The sequence below is a fragment of the Lepidochelys kempii genome, chromosome 7 (assembly GCF_965140285.1).
Source record: "Lepidochelys kempii isolate rLepKem1 chromosome 7, rLepKem1.hap1, whole genome shotgun sequence".
NCBI classification, from domain to species: Eukaryota; Metazoa; Chordata; order Testudines; family Cheloniidae; genus Lepidochelys; species Lepidochelys kempii.
The window spans coordinates 38,573,550-38,589,311 of record NC_136386.1 but is presented as its reverse complement, the minus strand read 5'-3'; the positions used below and the strand labels follow the sequence as shown (position 1 = coordinate 38,589,311).

The following is a 15,762-nucleotide window of genomic DNA, read 5'->3' as shown; positions in this document are numbered from 1 at the left end:
TATTTCATGTTATAACCATTTCGGATGATGACCCAGCACATGTTCATTTTAAGAACACTTTCACTACAGATTTGACAAAATGCAAAGAAAATACCAATGTGAGATTTCTAAAGATATGTACAGCACTCGACCCAAGGTTTAAGAATCTGAAATGCCTTCCAAAATCTGAGCAGGTCGAAGTGTGGAGCATGCTTTCAGAAGTCTTAAAGAGCAACGATCCAATGCGGAAAGTACAGAACCCGAACCACCAAAAAAGAAAATCAGCTTTCTCCTGGTGGCATCTGACTTAGATAATGAAAATGAACATGCATTGCTCTGCACTGCTTTGGACTGTTATCAAGCAGAACCCATCATCAGCATGGATGAATGTCCCCTGGAATGATGGTTGAAGCATGAAGGGACATATGATTCTTTAGCGCATCTGGCACATAAATATCTTGTGATGCTGGCTACAACTGTGCCATGAGAACGTCTGTTCTCACTTTCAGCTGACATTGTAAACAAGAAAGCGGCAGCATTATCTCCTGCAAATGTAGACAAACTTGTTTGTCTGAGCAATTGGCTGAAAAAGAAGTAGGACTGAGTGGATTTGCAGGCTGTAAAATTTTACACTGTTTTATTTTTGAATGCAGTATTTTTTGTACATAATTCTACATTTGTAAGTTCAACTTTCATGATAAAGAGATTGCACTACAGTACTTGTATGAGGTGAATTGAAAAATACTATTTCTTTTGGGTTTATTTTTACAGTGCAAGTACTTGTAATGAAAAATAAAGTGAGCACTGTACACTTTGTATTCTGTGTTGTAATTGAAATCAATATATTTGAAAATGTAAAAAAATCCACATTTTTTAAAATAAATGGTATTCTATTATTGTTTCACAGTGCGATTAATCACGATTTTTTAATCGCTTAACAGCCCTACTTTATATCTTTACATTAGTTACAGTATAGTCCACTTTTATTGTCTTTGAGCTTCAGATGATGCAAAATGCTGCACCAAAAATCTATAAACACAAGCCATCTACATATAGCCTATTGCAATAAGCACTTACAGAATCTTTGAAAGGGTTTACTTTTTCAAGAAGATCCCTCAAGTGGGTTATTGTCAGACTATGTTGGATGATGCCTAACCCAAGGTTAAGGAAGAAATTCAAGGAAGGCTCAGGCTTTTAGATCCAGAGAAGTCCCAAATTCACAGGCAATCTTATTTTTTGTCATTGTTACACCTGATTGGTTGATTTGGCTCCTCCTAAATGGCTGTCAAAACTGTTTTTATAAACTTGGCCCTAAATAGTTTACTCTTCTGTCTCCAACCATGAATCTCACACTCTGTTTTCCTACTTTTGGCTTCTGTTTGCTATAGTTAATAACAGAACCTAGTTAAAAAAAATCTTTTACTAGTATTTCAACAACAAATCCATGTCATCACCCCCAAATAAGGTTCCTGCAGTAAAATTTCCTTTCTTTAATGAGTGCATTGAAAACACTTGATTTGTACAGAGCTCAGTCATAAAAGGAGCCTTGCATTGTTTTATAATGTTGCATTAAAGAGTTTAGTTGGGTAAAAACAGATTTTTGTGTCAATCTGAATAAAAGATTTTTTTTTTTTATATACCACTTGTGCAAAGTGTTTGGCATTCAGGAATTGCCTTGTACAGTGCAGAGTGCCTGGTTCTGGTTTATCACTGTGGTGATGTGCTTAGCACCTTCCTGCAACTGGTTTTTCTATGGCCTCTCTTGTATATTTGTCATTTGTTTTGTTTCACTGTTACTCAGCAGGTATTTAAGTTATCCTATTTGATAGCCGTCAGACAGCAAAACCATTTTTAAAATATTTCACATGGTAAAGAGGATGCATTTTTCATTGTATAACACTTTCATTAGTCTCATGAGTGTACTGTGGCAGGAGAATAACCTGGAGAAAAATAAAGAAAGAAAAGGGAAAGTTTAAATTATTTGAAAAATGTTTCACAGTCTATAGCATAAGAGAAAAGTTAGAATAATTATCTTCAGACTCCTTTTTACAGAAATAACTCTTTGGCTAGTTCTGTGTTTTTTATATGTGAGCTTTACTCCAACCTATTGTTCAAGTCTGACTACACAAAGTATATAGGTAGTAGAAAACAAAAACTTTAGAATGAAGAAGATAGTCTGCAGTATATTGCAAAACCAAATGCCTCACTGCAGGAATTCAGATGCGACTCTGGACACAAAATAAACAAACCCACACATAAGAACCAAAAGAATGCCAACCCTTGGGGATCTTGGATCATGAATCCTTTAAATCAGTGGTTCTCAAACTTATTTGATCATCACCCCCCCCCCGCCCTTCTTTGTGTCTGTAGTAGTTTACGCCCCCTCCCATCACACATGTACATATACCAATAAGAAAACCCCATCCAACTCTCACTAAATATTAAAACAGTCAGGCGTTGATTCATACAGAGCCAGCCATCCGTTGCAATAAAAGCAAAATCAGAACTGTGATGGTGGTCGATGCTTACAATTAAATATGCACATCACACCATAGCAAACGGATTAACGTACAGATGGCAATGACTTTGTATAACGCTCTGCCAGCTTAGCAGAAATCCATCAAAATGCACAGCGCACATCTGAGGACTTGATATGTTTGGAGGAATCTGCTTTGCTAGTTATTCATTGCTGTGGCTAAAATGTGTACAATCAGGATTTTTTTCCCTAAAGCTTCTCACACACCCAGAATACATTCCATGCTTGCCCATGTCCCCAGTTTGAGAACTTCTGATTTAAATGAAGTAGTGAGGGCACAAACTGTTGAAGGTGATGAATGTGAACATAAACAGATAAATTGGAGATGATAATTCCTGTAAGTAATAAGCCATATATAAATGTAGTTGGAGTATTTGAACAAACAAACAGTTGTATGTTCATCTATTAAACTTATCAGGTAGAGTAAGAACCATGAAAAAATGCTCTGAGATTGCTGTACCTCTTCCAGTCCTTTTCCTGATATGCCCAGTTCGTTTGTTCTAATCTGTGAATAAATGTTCTGTTATTTAGGGACGGAAAGAGTCAAACAAAGAGCAGAGTCAAATAAAAGCTGCTTCAGGTAGGGCCAGTTCCAGCTTTTTTGCTGCCCTGAGCGGCAAAGGGAAAAAAACCCAAAAACCCGAGCCTGGCTGAGCTGCCACCGAAGTGCCGCCGAAGAGGAAGAGAGGGACTGCGGGGCCCACTGCCGAATTACTGCCGAATGATGGACGGAGTGCCGCCCCTTTCTATTGGCCGCCCCAGGCACCTGCTTCCTTTGCTGGTGCCTGGAGCCGGCCCTGGCTTTAGGATAGCAAAGATTTGGAGGAGATGAATGTCCCAAGCATGACCAGTGAAACATCAAACAGACAACCTGATATATCTAATAGACTGGCTATGGGATATCAACCATGGCTTAAATGTGCCTATAAAATACAGCATGTGTGGAAGACCCTTTGACTTCCTCGCAGAGACAAAAAATTAATGTGACAAAATTTAAATAATTGCAGTTTATATAACTTCACTTGCTCAAATGTCTTTAGATATATTTAGAAAAATCTTCCACACAAGCATGCCTGGGAAGAGGGGAGTAGATTGCTGATCCTGTAGCTGCAAATTCATTGGCCTTTGTTACTTGAGTACAAGAGGGCTCCTTCAGGTAGTAGTAGCCCTTATCTTCTGTGAGACAGCCACCAGAATGGAACACTGTGCATGTACCCCCACACCCACAACTAGCGTATTAAAACCAGTCACTCAGTAATCCCAAATGAGAGACCCACCACTTCTCTTGTAATGCCCAAGTCAGAGAGAAATAAATATTTCAGAGGGTCCCATCAGCTGGAATTTCCAAGTCACCCGTTGCTCCCTTGCTATCCATTCCAGGTCACAAATGCAATCCTGTTAACTTGTTGGACTTGAAAAAGGCCTTCTAGTACCTTAGCATCCTCTATACAGTGAAGTCTTCCTTCCCAAACAGGTTGTCTAGGATTCGGTCAGAGCAGATTCCCTGACTGCAGCCTACCAATTCCTTCCTCATCTATTCAGCAATGTCCAAGATAAATGTTTACACACACACTCTGTTCAGGATTTGAGCTATAATGAACATAGCCTTGGTAGATATTAGTGCTGTCAAGCAATTAAAAAAAATTAAACACAATTAATTGCACAATTAAAAAAATGAATCACAATTAATCATACTGTTAATAATAGAATACCATTTATATAAATATTTTTGGATGTTTTCTACTTTGTCAAATATATTGATTTCAATTACAACACAGAATACAAAGTGTACAGTGCTCACTTTATATTTATTTTTGATTACAAATAATTGCACTGTAAAAAAGAAACAAAAGAAATAGTATTTCAGTTCACCTGATACAAGTACTGTAGTGCAATCTCTTTATCATGAAAGTTGAACTTACAAATTTAGAATTATGTACAAAAAAAACCCCTGCATTCAAAAAGAAAACAATGTAAATCTTTAGAGTCTAAAAGTTCACTCAATCCTACTTCTTGTTCAGCCAGTCGCTCAGACAAATATGTTTGTTTACATTTGTGGGAGATAATGCTGCCCGCTTCTTGTTTACGTCAGCTGAAAGTGAGAGCAGGCGTTCACATAGCACTGTTGTAGCCGGCATTGCAAGGTATTTACGTGCCAGATGCGCTAAAGATTCATATATCCTTTCATGTTTCAACCACCATTCCAGAGGACATGTGCCCATGCTTGAGGTTCTGCTCAATAATGATCCAAAGCAATGTGGACCGATGCATGTTCATTTTCATTATCTAAGTCAGATGCCACCAGCAGAAAGTTGATTTTCTTTTTTGGTGGTTCGGGTTCTGTAGTTTCCGCATTGGAGTATTGCTCTTTTAAGACTTCTGAAAGCATGTTTCACACCTCGTCCCGCTCAGATTTTGGAAGGCACTTCAGATTCTTAAACCTTGGGTCGAGAGCTGCAGCTATCTTTAGAAATCTCACATTGGTACTGTCTTTGTGTTTTGTCAGATCTGCAGTAAAAGTGTTCTTAAAATGAATAACGTGCTGGGTCATCATCCGAGCCTGCTATAACATGAAATATATGGCAGAATGTGGGTATAAAACAGAGCAGGAGACATACAATTCTCCCCCAAGGAGTTCAGTCACAAATTTAATTATTGCATTAATTTTTTTAATGAGCATCATCAGCATAGAAGCGTGTCCTCCGGAATGGGGGCCAAAGCATGAAGCGGCATATGAATGTTTAGCATATCTGGCATATAAATACCTTGCAACACTGGCTACAACAGTGCCACGTAAATCCTTGTTCTCACTTTCAGGTGATATTGTAAACAAGAAGTGGGCAGCATTATCTCCCGTAAATGTAAAAATAATCTACATTTGTAAGTTGCACTTTAATGATAAAGAGATTGCATTACAGTACTTGTATGAGGTGAATTGAAACATACTATTTCTTTTTATTACAAATATTTGCACTGTAAAAATGATAAAAAATAATAATATAAAGTGAGTACCATACACTTCATATTCTGTGTTGTAATTGAAATCAATATATTTGAAAATATACAAAAACATCCAAAATATTTAATACATTTCTATTAGTATTCTATTATTGTTTAACAGTGTGATTAAAACTGCAATTAATCACAATTAATTTTTTTAGTTAATCGCATGAGTTAGCGGCGATTGACAGTCCAAGTAGGTACTTCTTATGCCATGACCACTTATCTCTAGAGGGATAGCTAAATATCTAAAATGTATCCCTAGGGAACTGAGATAATTCAGTCTCTTTGATGATTCAGTCTATTTGGTTTGCCAAAAAATCTTCAACACTACATTTGATTGCTCGAAAATTAAAGAACAGTGCAGGGCTCTGAAGAAAATGCTGTAATTACATGCTTGATGGAGGCTGAGGTATGTCAGAATCCAGCTATGCTGGGTATATTAATAGTCATTTATCATTTCCCTGTGAAACCAAATGCAAGACATTATTAGGTGTAGTAAACACTTTTCTTAATACTGAACCACCTCTTTTTACAGTTCTAGAGAAGTATTATTTGCCACCTGTACAGTGTTAATCCAGGCCAGAGGTTCTCCTGCAATTATTTACAGTCCTGCAGCCACTTCTCTTGGACAAACAAGCAGCACTAAGCAGAGTAGCTGAGTCTAAGCTTTCTAAGGAGTACTTCCCCATCGCAGCAGAATGGAAGCTGCAAGGAAAAATAGCTGTATCTCACATTAACTATAAATGGGCTTTTTGGGTTGTGCTTCATGAAGATCATTGGGTAAGAAACATGAATGCTGAAATGTTTGACTGACTCACAGAAATACAGTGCTGTGAAATGGCAAAAAAAAGATCAACTTTGGGCTAGATACTTTAGATCTGGGCAAAAATTTTCATCTGAACTTTTTTGGGGGGGCCAAAATGCGTATTTGGGTCGACTGGAAAGTTTCAATAATTTGTGTCAATTTTGGCAAAACAAAAAAGAAAATTTAAGAAATGTTAAAATAGTTCATTGCAACAGTTATGAAAACAAAACATGCTGTTGTTTTTAGGCTAGATTCATAAGGGGATTTAGGCATCCTTCACAGTAACTGAGGAGGAGGTCACTGGGTGGGTAAGAGTGATTCTATAGCCCAGTGGTTAAATCACTCCTGAGGTTGGAAGGACTCCAGGGTACCAGTCTCTCACAGGCTGACTGGCCTCTTTAACATGAGATAGGGGAAGTGCCCTAATTAATTAAGTGCTTCCCAGCCTAAGGAGGGGGGACTAAAGGGGGGCAGATGATAGATTAATGGGCCTCATAAAAGTATTGAGAATGAGATCAGACTGGAGTTAGAAACACAGGGAGCAGACAGGCTCCTGTGGAAGGCCCTGAGCCAGGGTCTTCAAGGAAAGGGGTGCTCCAGGTTAATAAGCTTGCGGACACAGAGTTCTATAACAGACCCAGAAAGGACACAAGGCAGCCAAATAGGACCTGGGAACATGGTCTATAGGGAAGGCTAAAGAGAAGCCCTAGAAGGCAGAGGAATCCTTTTGCTTGTTGGGGACCTTTTATTTTGGACTCTTGCTACCCTGAAAGGGGTTATATTTGTGGTGTCTTAGCTGAAAGGCTAAGCCACATCTCCATCACAGGCTGGGGTACATGGACAGCCAAGAAGATATACCTCAGGAAGAAAACTGAGGCAGGGAGTACTATCAGTGCTATGCTTGGCCAGCAAATGGGGGCACTACAGGGCAGCCACATGCCATGATACAGTCCTGACTCCAGTGACAATGTGGAACACTTGCAACAGAAAAGATTGAGAAAGAGAGGCACCACAGAATAGCCAATGTGCTGGAGGTTAGGATAGTCACCTTGGGACGAAATCTGGTTACAGTCTACTCTAGAGCAGAGATTTGAACCTGGGTTTCCCATATGAGTTCCCTAACCACTAGGCTATTCAGTATAAGCAGGAGGGGGTATTACCACCACCATCACCACCTCTGTTTTTGTCACTCTAGCTCTTCATTTCCTTTGCTTTTATCAAAAAAGCTGAAAAATGCCTGAAAATGAAGTGTTATGTTTGACCCAAACCATTTTTTCCCAGAACTGTCAGTGACCTGAAAGATCAGTTATTTACCCAGCTGTACTTAAGACCAATAATGCTCTAATTAAAATATGATAAGGTCAGAAGGGGCTGAGTGCCTATCCCATTCAGTGCAGTGCACACACTGGGAGAGTACCCAGAACTCAGTCCTCTACATAGTGTTCTGTTTAGTCTTAATTTAATGAACAACAAAATACAAATTTTTAGGGTGATCTGCCTATTTCTAGATCTCTTTCAATGCAGGTCCTCCTCTCTCATCTCCTGGATTCCCCACTTATTGTCCTCGGGACCACTGTTGGTGTCAGAAAGGAATTATAAGTGAAGTGGTCTTTTTAATCTCACTAGTACTCTTTTTTTGTGCAACACTTCAAAATTGGGTTTTCATCCTGACCTTAGATGTTGAATCAATATGCAGTATCTTATCAAAAGATTGGCTGGCAACTTATTTGTGCCTACCTTTGGCATCTGAAACGTCAGCTATGTAATTGCAGCATTTTCTTCAGAGCCTTCCATATACTTGATTTTTCCTGATATGAAATGTACTCTTTTAGGGATGGAGGCTGAGTGTTAGAGGAAAAAAGGATCAAGATTTTGTTGCCACTTATAATGGAAGTATTCATAACAGAATAATTATTGCATAACTTGCATCATGCTACTTTTGAAATTTCATTTCACTAGGCGTCAATACAGTAATCAAAGAACATGTCTTTTTCCTGAATTCATTGTCTATTTTTCTGAGTACTCACATCACATTACTGAGTATAATACAAATGCCTACAAAGAAAATATGCAGTATTGTTGTAGCCGTGTTTGATCCCAGGAGTTAGAGAGACAAGGTGGGTGAGGTAATATCTTTTATTGGGCCACCTGTTGGTGAGAGAGAGCAGCTGGTCTAGACAGTTGGTCCAATAAAAGATATTACCTCACCACCTTGTTTCTCTGGAAAGAAAATAATAGGTTGTGGGGAAAATATATCCTGTTATAACTCCATTTAGATTAGTACAGCTACAGCAGGGATGTTTTTGGCAAGAGTGTAAAGACCCAATACTAAAATCAGCATTCAGATAATTATTTCACTGAAAATTCATGTACACCTGAATTAGTTAGGGAACCCGACTGAGGGGAAAATGGCTCACTGCTGGAGCTTAGTTAGGAGCTAATACATAGCCTTTTAGCCTAGAGGAGAGAGGCAAGGGGAACAACAATAGGAAAGCTATCTAAGGAACATATATCTGCTGCAAAGATTATTTCCCTAGCCCCTTGCTTTTACTATGTCACCCCTCTCTTTGCATTCCTTTACTGTCTCCCATTTCTCTATTGCATCAAACACAAGTTTATCTTCCTTTCCAAGGTCCTTCACACCCCCACTCAACGTGTCATCTCAGCTGCTATCAAGAGGCTGACTTCATTTGGCCAATAATGCCAGTTTCTATTGCCCACTTGTTAAATTTCTCCCATGCTGACCCTCGTACATGGGAAGAATTCCCCATAAACATCTGCAAAGCTACCGCATGTCCACCTTCGAAACCCTCCTCAAAATTCTCCTGTGCCATGATGCCTACAAAAAACTTGACAACCGTTTGGTTGCTGGTGTGCTAAGACCACTGCTAATCATGCTGACCAATATTGTTTCCTTGTACTCCCCCATCTGTTGTCTCTTGTCTTATACTTAGACTGTAAGCTTTTTGGGGCAGGGACTGTCTTTTTGTTCTGTTTATACAGCACCATGACTAAGGCTTCTAGACACTACAGTAATATAAATAATAAGAGAAAGTAATGCTGCAAAATAAGCTTGAAGTTGGGTTTGTTAGGCTTGATTCAGATTTTCTTTCTGCCTAGTTCTTTAAACCTTTTTCTCAGTTTTCCAGCAATAACTCTATGAGACACTTAATCTTGTAAGATACAGCTATGGAGCTGTAATTTGTAATGACCAATTTACAGTAACTATGGATAGATGGATGTTTGTGAGATGATGTGTCATCCCTAAACTAGAGCCTGATTAAGTCACATGCAGGGATGAGTCATTCCTGTGTTAGGCTCTAGTCAACTCACAAGCCAGGAGCTGGTCTGGTGACTCTCAGAGCACGTATATAAGCCTCACCAGAGACTCAACAACTGAGTCTGCTCAATGTCACTTCATAGCTCAAAAGTGCTCTAGTCCTGCTCCAGTTCTACTGTGTTTCCAGCCTAATTCCCAGCCTTACTCTTGTGTTGTTCCAACCCTGCTTGACTCCTGAGTCTGGCTCTGAGCCATAGGCCTGACAGTCGCCACTCGGACCACTAGGCCTGACCATCCTCATTGTTTTCTGACAATGTTTTTGTAGTATTTTACATATTTATTACATACAGTACTTCAACCAAAATGTTTCAAAGAATGAGATTAGGGAAAAATATGTTGTCTTGTCCATGTTTGTGGTGAATGTGCTTGTTTGGTGTGGTGGTTTGGGGGTGTGTGTGTAGGCGCATGGCTGTGTGCTTGTGTGTGTGTGTGTGAGAAAATCCCCTGTTCTCTGGAGTAGGGACTTGAAATGTGGTTGGGCTGGCTTTTGTCTCAAGAATGTGCCTTCTGCCAACTCTGTGAATAGCTGCCCAAATTTAGCCTTTAAAAATTTTATTTCACACATGTTGATGACTCGTGTGGGTATCAGTTTGTTGCCACTGATGGAATTTCTGTTTTTTCAGCTTGCTTTTTTAAAAACCTAGGAAACCACACACACAAAACTATGTTAAAAGAATATCCATAAAGTTTGGATTCTGTCCCTGCCTGTGCCACAGAATTCCTGTGTGAGTCTAGTCACTTAAATCAAACTTTTCACACGTGGTCATTGATTGTGTGTTTCTCATTTTCTGACTGCCCAACTTGAGACCTTGGGGTCTGATTTTCAGGAGTGTTCAGCACTTATAGCTTCACCTAGAGTCAATGGGAGCTGTGCTTTTAACATATAAAGTTCTATATAATGCTACGGCCTTGGGGGGAGGGAGGAAATTAGGTTGTAGGTATCTGAAATTAGGCACCCAAAATAAGGATAATGCCACTTGTAGTGGGGTGGCTGCCCCACTCCCACAGAACAGGGGTTGAAAGCAGCTTTGGAGAGGGCTGCATCTGGGAAAAGGAGTGAAAGTACCTGAGTGAGTAGCTGATCACAGGAGTGGCCAGCTCAATTAGGGCCCAGCTGGCCCTGATAAGAGGGCTGGGGGCCAGGAGCTGGAGGTGTCTCACTCTAGCCCTGGAGGGGGAAAGGCTTGCTGCTAGGGAGTAAGATATCTAGAGCGGAGCTGGGGAAGGGCAAAGGCAGCTGGGAAGCTCCAGCCTGGTAAACCCCCAGGTTGCAGGCCTTGCTAAAGGCCAGGAAAGGTACTAGGGCTACAGAGGTGTAGCCTGGGAATAGGCAGAGGAAGTAGGTCCTAACCCCTTGCCAATGATGAGTGGCCATTGCAGACTGCGGTCTGCCCCAGTAAGTGGGGGCTAGATGATGATTGGCAGTAGCCACTGAGGCAAGGTGGGTTTACAGGGTTAGGGCTCCCCTGGGAGGGGAGACCCAGACTGTGGGTTACTGCTGGGGGCAGAACCCTGAGATAAAAAGGGCACCAGAGTCTGGGAGGGACACAGGGGCCAGTGGCAGGCTTTGAGGCTGAAGAGCTAATTCCCAAGACAACCAGCAGGAGGTGCTGGTGAGTCTTTGCTTTGCTACACCACTTCATTTCATCAAGGTATTGTGAAAATAAATTCATTAATATTTATGAAGCACTCAGATACTGTAGTGATGAGCACCATAGACAAGACCACAAAGACATAAATAATTGTCTTCAGAACAAGGTTTGAATAGTGTGCAATAAATAATGCCTACAGCCATCCATTGAACAACAAGGAGAAAACAAAATACTGAATAGCTGCTCATTACGTGATCACTGTCCATTCTGTGCACTGGATGAGGCAGGGGTTCTGGAAAAAAATAGTATGTGGTTATGTAATTAAAGACTGCATAGTCATGCATATGCACAACGGGGCTGAACTGTGGTTGCACAGGTAACTTTAATTCTGACATTTCCTACCTTTTGAGTATTTGACTTTGCAACCTTAATGATCTTTTAACTTTTTTTTTTTTTGTACAATGGTCAGGAATCTTCTGTAGTAGATGGCACTTAAATAATGAAATGGCATTTACTTGTTTTGCATGAACCTGAGTTTGCTCAAGTATTCCAGTAATTCAGAGCAGGGAATAGAAATAATCTGTCAAACTGCTTCTAAAAATCATGATGTTTTGTTTACTGTCCTTTTTTTTTTTTTGACCTTTTGGAAATGGTATTTAAGACATTTAGGTCAGAATACCAAAACTCATGACTTCGTAAAATGAAATCCTTACTACTGCCCCAACAGTTCTGAGTCTCTGAAACTTGGAATGAAAATGGAAAGGTCGTGTAGAAGTTAACAGATTTAAAATGAATCTCTAGAAACCTATAGAATTTTAAAAGTATGATCTCCTCTCCATAGGTCTGTTGAACCATCCTAAAAACTATGCCAAGGTTATAATTATTTATTACTTATTAAATTTTGTAAGATGGTAGGACTCTACAGAACAGTTGATTTGTTCTTAAATTCTATAAGACTTTTCTGTAAGGGCCATTTTTCCTTCGCTCTCTTACAAAGTTCCAAAAAAGTAAGCCAGTAGAACTAACTTCAATAAGTTAACAATTGATTTCAAATAAGTTATGGGAAGATGTTTCTCATAAGGTATGTTCAGCACCTTATGATTTGAGATGCAAGTAATTTGCCATATATCAGTCATCTATAGCAGATGTCTAGTTTTGTCTCTTGTACATTTATTTAGCATGTGCGTAGTCGTCTAGCCAAGCGATGGCATCTTCAGGGGCGTGATGCAGTTCTTCTTGGCCACCGCTGAACCTAGTCAGCAGGCATTCATCAACAATGTGCGTCATCGTCTGTGTTGCGCCACAGCTGCACAAAGGGCTGTCACGAAGGCCCCAGTGATACTGGTTGGCTGCGCAGAGACCTTGCCTGGTCTGAAACCTGTTCAACAGGGATCATTGGTGACAGGGCAGGTCAAAACCAGGCAGGCAAACTGTGGTGTCAGTGACAAGGGATTGGTTGTGGATTATAACAGATATCCATTCCTCTTGCCAGAGTGTTTGTGCCCTAACATCCTGGCAAGGCGGATGAGACCATAATGGGCAATGTGATGGCAAACGTGCAGCTGGTGGCTTAAAAAGGTCATTGTGCAGCATCAGGCTTGAGTTGGTGCGTACTTTCTCAAGTAACTTGCCAGTGGCAACCTCTCATCTGATATGAGGAGCAATATTGCTCAGAACTTGGAGCCATGGAAGTGGAGTCGGATGCAGGGAGTTGGAGATGATATGCATGGCAGCATGTAACTGTGTATCCACCAGTTTGGTGTCTGACGATTGGCTCCATACTGGTGCGCAATACTGTGCAACCAAATACGAGGTGGCAAGAGCTAACGTCCGCAGGGTTGGAGCACGAGCACCCCATGACAAACCCGCCTGTTTGGTAAGAAGATTGTTGTGCATCTTAACTTTAGCTGGCATTGTAACTTCAGTGTGGGCATTGTAACTCAGTGTGCAGTCTAAGGTTACACCTAGATAAACTGGATCTACTTCATGCTTCACCTTCTGACCATTCAGATAAACATTCAGTTCTCGGGTTGCACTGGCGTGATGAAGATAGAACAAACTGGAGATTGTTTTTATGACGCTTCGCTGGAGGCACCAAGTCTTATAATAGAAAGCTAACTTTGTCATGTCCTGGTTTAAGGTGGCATCAAGCTCATGGAACGTCCGGGCCTGGGTACTGCTGTGACGGGTTCGGTCACAGAGAACCCCTTGGGACTGTTACCTGACATTCTGGAATTACCTCTGAGGCCATTTTCCTTGCCAGTTTGGAACTCCAGAACCATGCCTTGTTGAGTCAGACATGCTAGCCTGTTACAACACAGACCCAGGTCTGAGCCACGCCCCCAAAGCTGCAGACTTCAACCAAAAACTGCTCAGCAGGTCACCTGCCTCCAGCACCCAGATACCCAACTCCACTGCTATCCAAACCCCAAATAAATCTGTTTTACGCTGTATAAAGCTTACACAAGGTAAACTCATAAATTGTCCACTCTCTATAACACTGATAGAGAGATATGCACACCTGTCTGCTCCCCCAGGTATTAATCACTTACTCTGGGTTAATTAATAAAAGTGATTTTATTAAGTATAAAAAGTAAGATTTAAGTGGTTTCAAGTAATAACAGGCACAACAAAGTAGTTACCAGGCCCCAAAAAAAAAAATATGCAAGTCTAAGCCTAATACATTAAGAAACTGTCTACAGGTAAATCTCACCCTCAGAGATGTTCCAATAAGCTTCTTTCACAGATTAGACTCCTTCCTAGTCTGGGCCCAATCCTTTCCCCTGGTACAGTCCTTGTTCGTTCCAGTAGGCATCTTAGGTGAAAAGCATGGGCTTTCTCATGATTGGGACCCCCTTTACAGCTTTGGCACAAGACAGGAATCTTTTGTCTCTCTGGATCCCTACCCCTCCTTCTACATGGCATTGCACCAGGTTTAAGATGGAGTCCACCATTCTTCCTGGGCTGGCTTACACAAACACATGAAGGCTTGCAAGTAAACAGAGCCTTTTACAACCAATTGTTCTAGTCAATGAGAGCCATCAAGATTCTAAACCATCATCAATGGCCCACACTTTGCATAATTACAATAGTACCTCAGTTATACTTTATATTTCTACCTTCAGATACAAGAATAATACATACATACCAATAGGATGAACACACTCAGTAGATTATAAGCTTTGTAATGATACCTTACAAGAGACCTTTTCATAAAGCATATTCCAGTTACATCATATTTACACAAAACATAATGGAGTGCAACGTCACAACTGCCACAGATGTCATCTGTGTAAATGAACTTTCGTGACTCCATTGTTGGTAGGTCATTGATGTAAAGGTTGAACAGGGTTGGCAAAAGCACAGATGTTGTACCAATAAAATAAAAACAAGCAGGATCTTATTAAATGGAGTAAGGCAAAATGCCACATTTCTTGTGACCACAGAAAGAATCATAGTAAGCAGTTAGTTATAGCTATAACATTCCATTCAATTTTATATTTATTCACACGTTCATTCATACACCCACACACAGGTTCTGCAAGGTTGTTATCATAGTTACCAGCCTTAGAGTAGCTCATGCCAAGCCACTTACCAGGTGGCCTGGACACGAGGAGGGAGCAGGGCCTTGTCAGATGCTCATCTGATGCTCCTAGAAGTTGGTTTGCAGAATCAGACCCAAAGTTCTCACTTTCTAAGTCCATTTTTATAGGAATTTATTCCTATGCTAGTCTATGGGAATTGCTTCATCAACAGATGGCACATTCCTGAGGGCTCCATGTTGTTCTTCGGTTCTCCCATCCTTGAGGCTGTTGGGTGGATTCCAGTCTGCCCTCCAGGGGTTCTCTGGTTGTTTCCACTTGACGCCTTCTTCGGCTGATAGACACTGGATTCTTAGGCTGGCACCTCCCTGATCATTCAGTTATTATCCACACCAAGCATCCATCCACATACATCCTTTATCTCTATTTTAATCACAATTGTTAAAGTGAGATAAATACAACAAAAGGGCGGGGAGTCTCTGTGCTGTTTCTGTTATTACAAAGTATCGCTTTGAGTCTCTCTCTGTGTGAGTAGTTGTTGTTTCAAAGTATTGCTTTGAGAACAGACTCTGTCTTAGGATATACCAACACAATTAGCAGCTTGCAAGTTTCACACAGAGGCGGAAAGAAACAGTAAAAACAAGAGACCAAAAACCAAGAGACCTCTTAGTTTAAATTCCAGGGTATTACTAATTGTGGGGAATCAAACTCATTTGTGATTTTAATGCAGAACTTCTTTAATGTGATCCAACACAGAGCCCTGGGGAAACCCATTGCTCTGTCGTCTCCAAGCTCATATGTTCTCCCCCATATGGACTCTGAACTGCCTATCACAGAGGAACAGTTCAATGACGCCTCGGACCCAAGGTAGCAGGACCCATGATTCCTTCACGAGCAGGCCAATGTGCCATACTGTATCATACGCCACTGTTAGGTTGATGAAAACAGGCGCTGTTTTCAAGTTT

The 15,762-nt window shown here is 40.6% G+C and overlaps 1 protein-coding gene across 3 annotated transcripts in view; it reads left to right on the top strand.

Annotated features, from left to right (window-relative positions):
• LOC144930727 (uncharacterized) overlaps positions 1-15,762 on the top strand; it is an 84,657-nt gene that overhangs the window by 53,368 nt on the left and 15,527 nt on the right. The gene's annotated exons all lie outside the window — the stretch shown is intronic.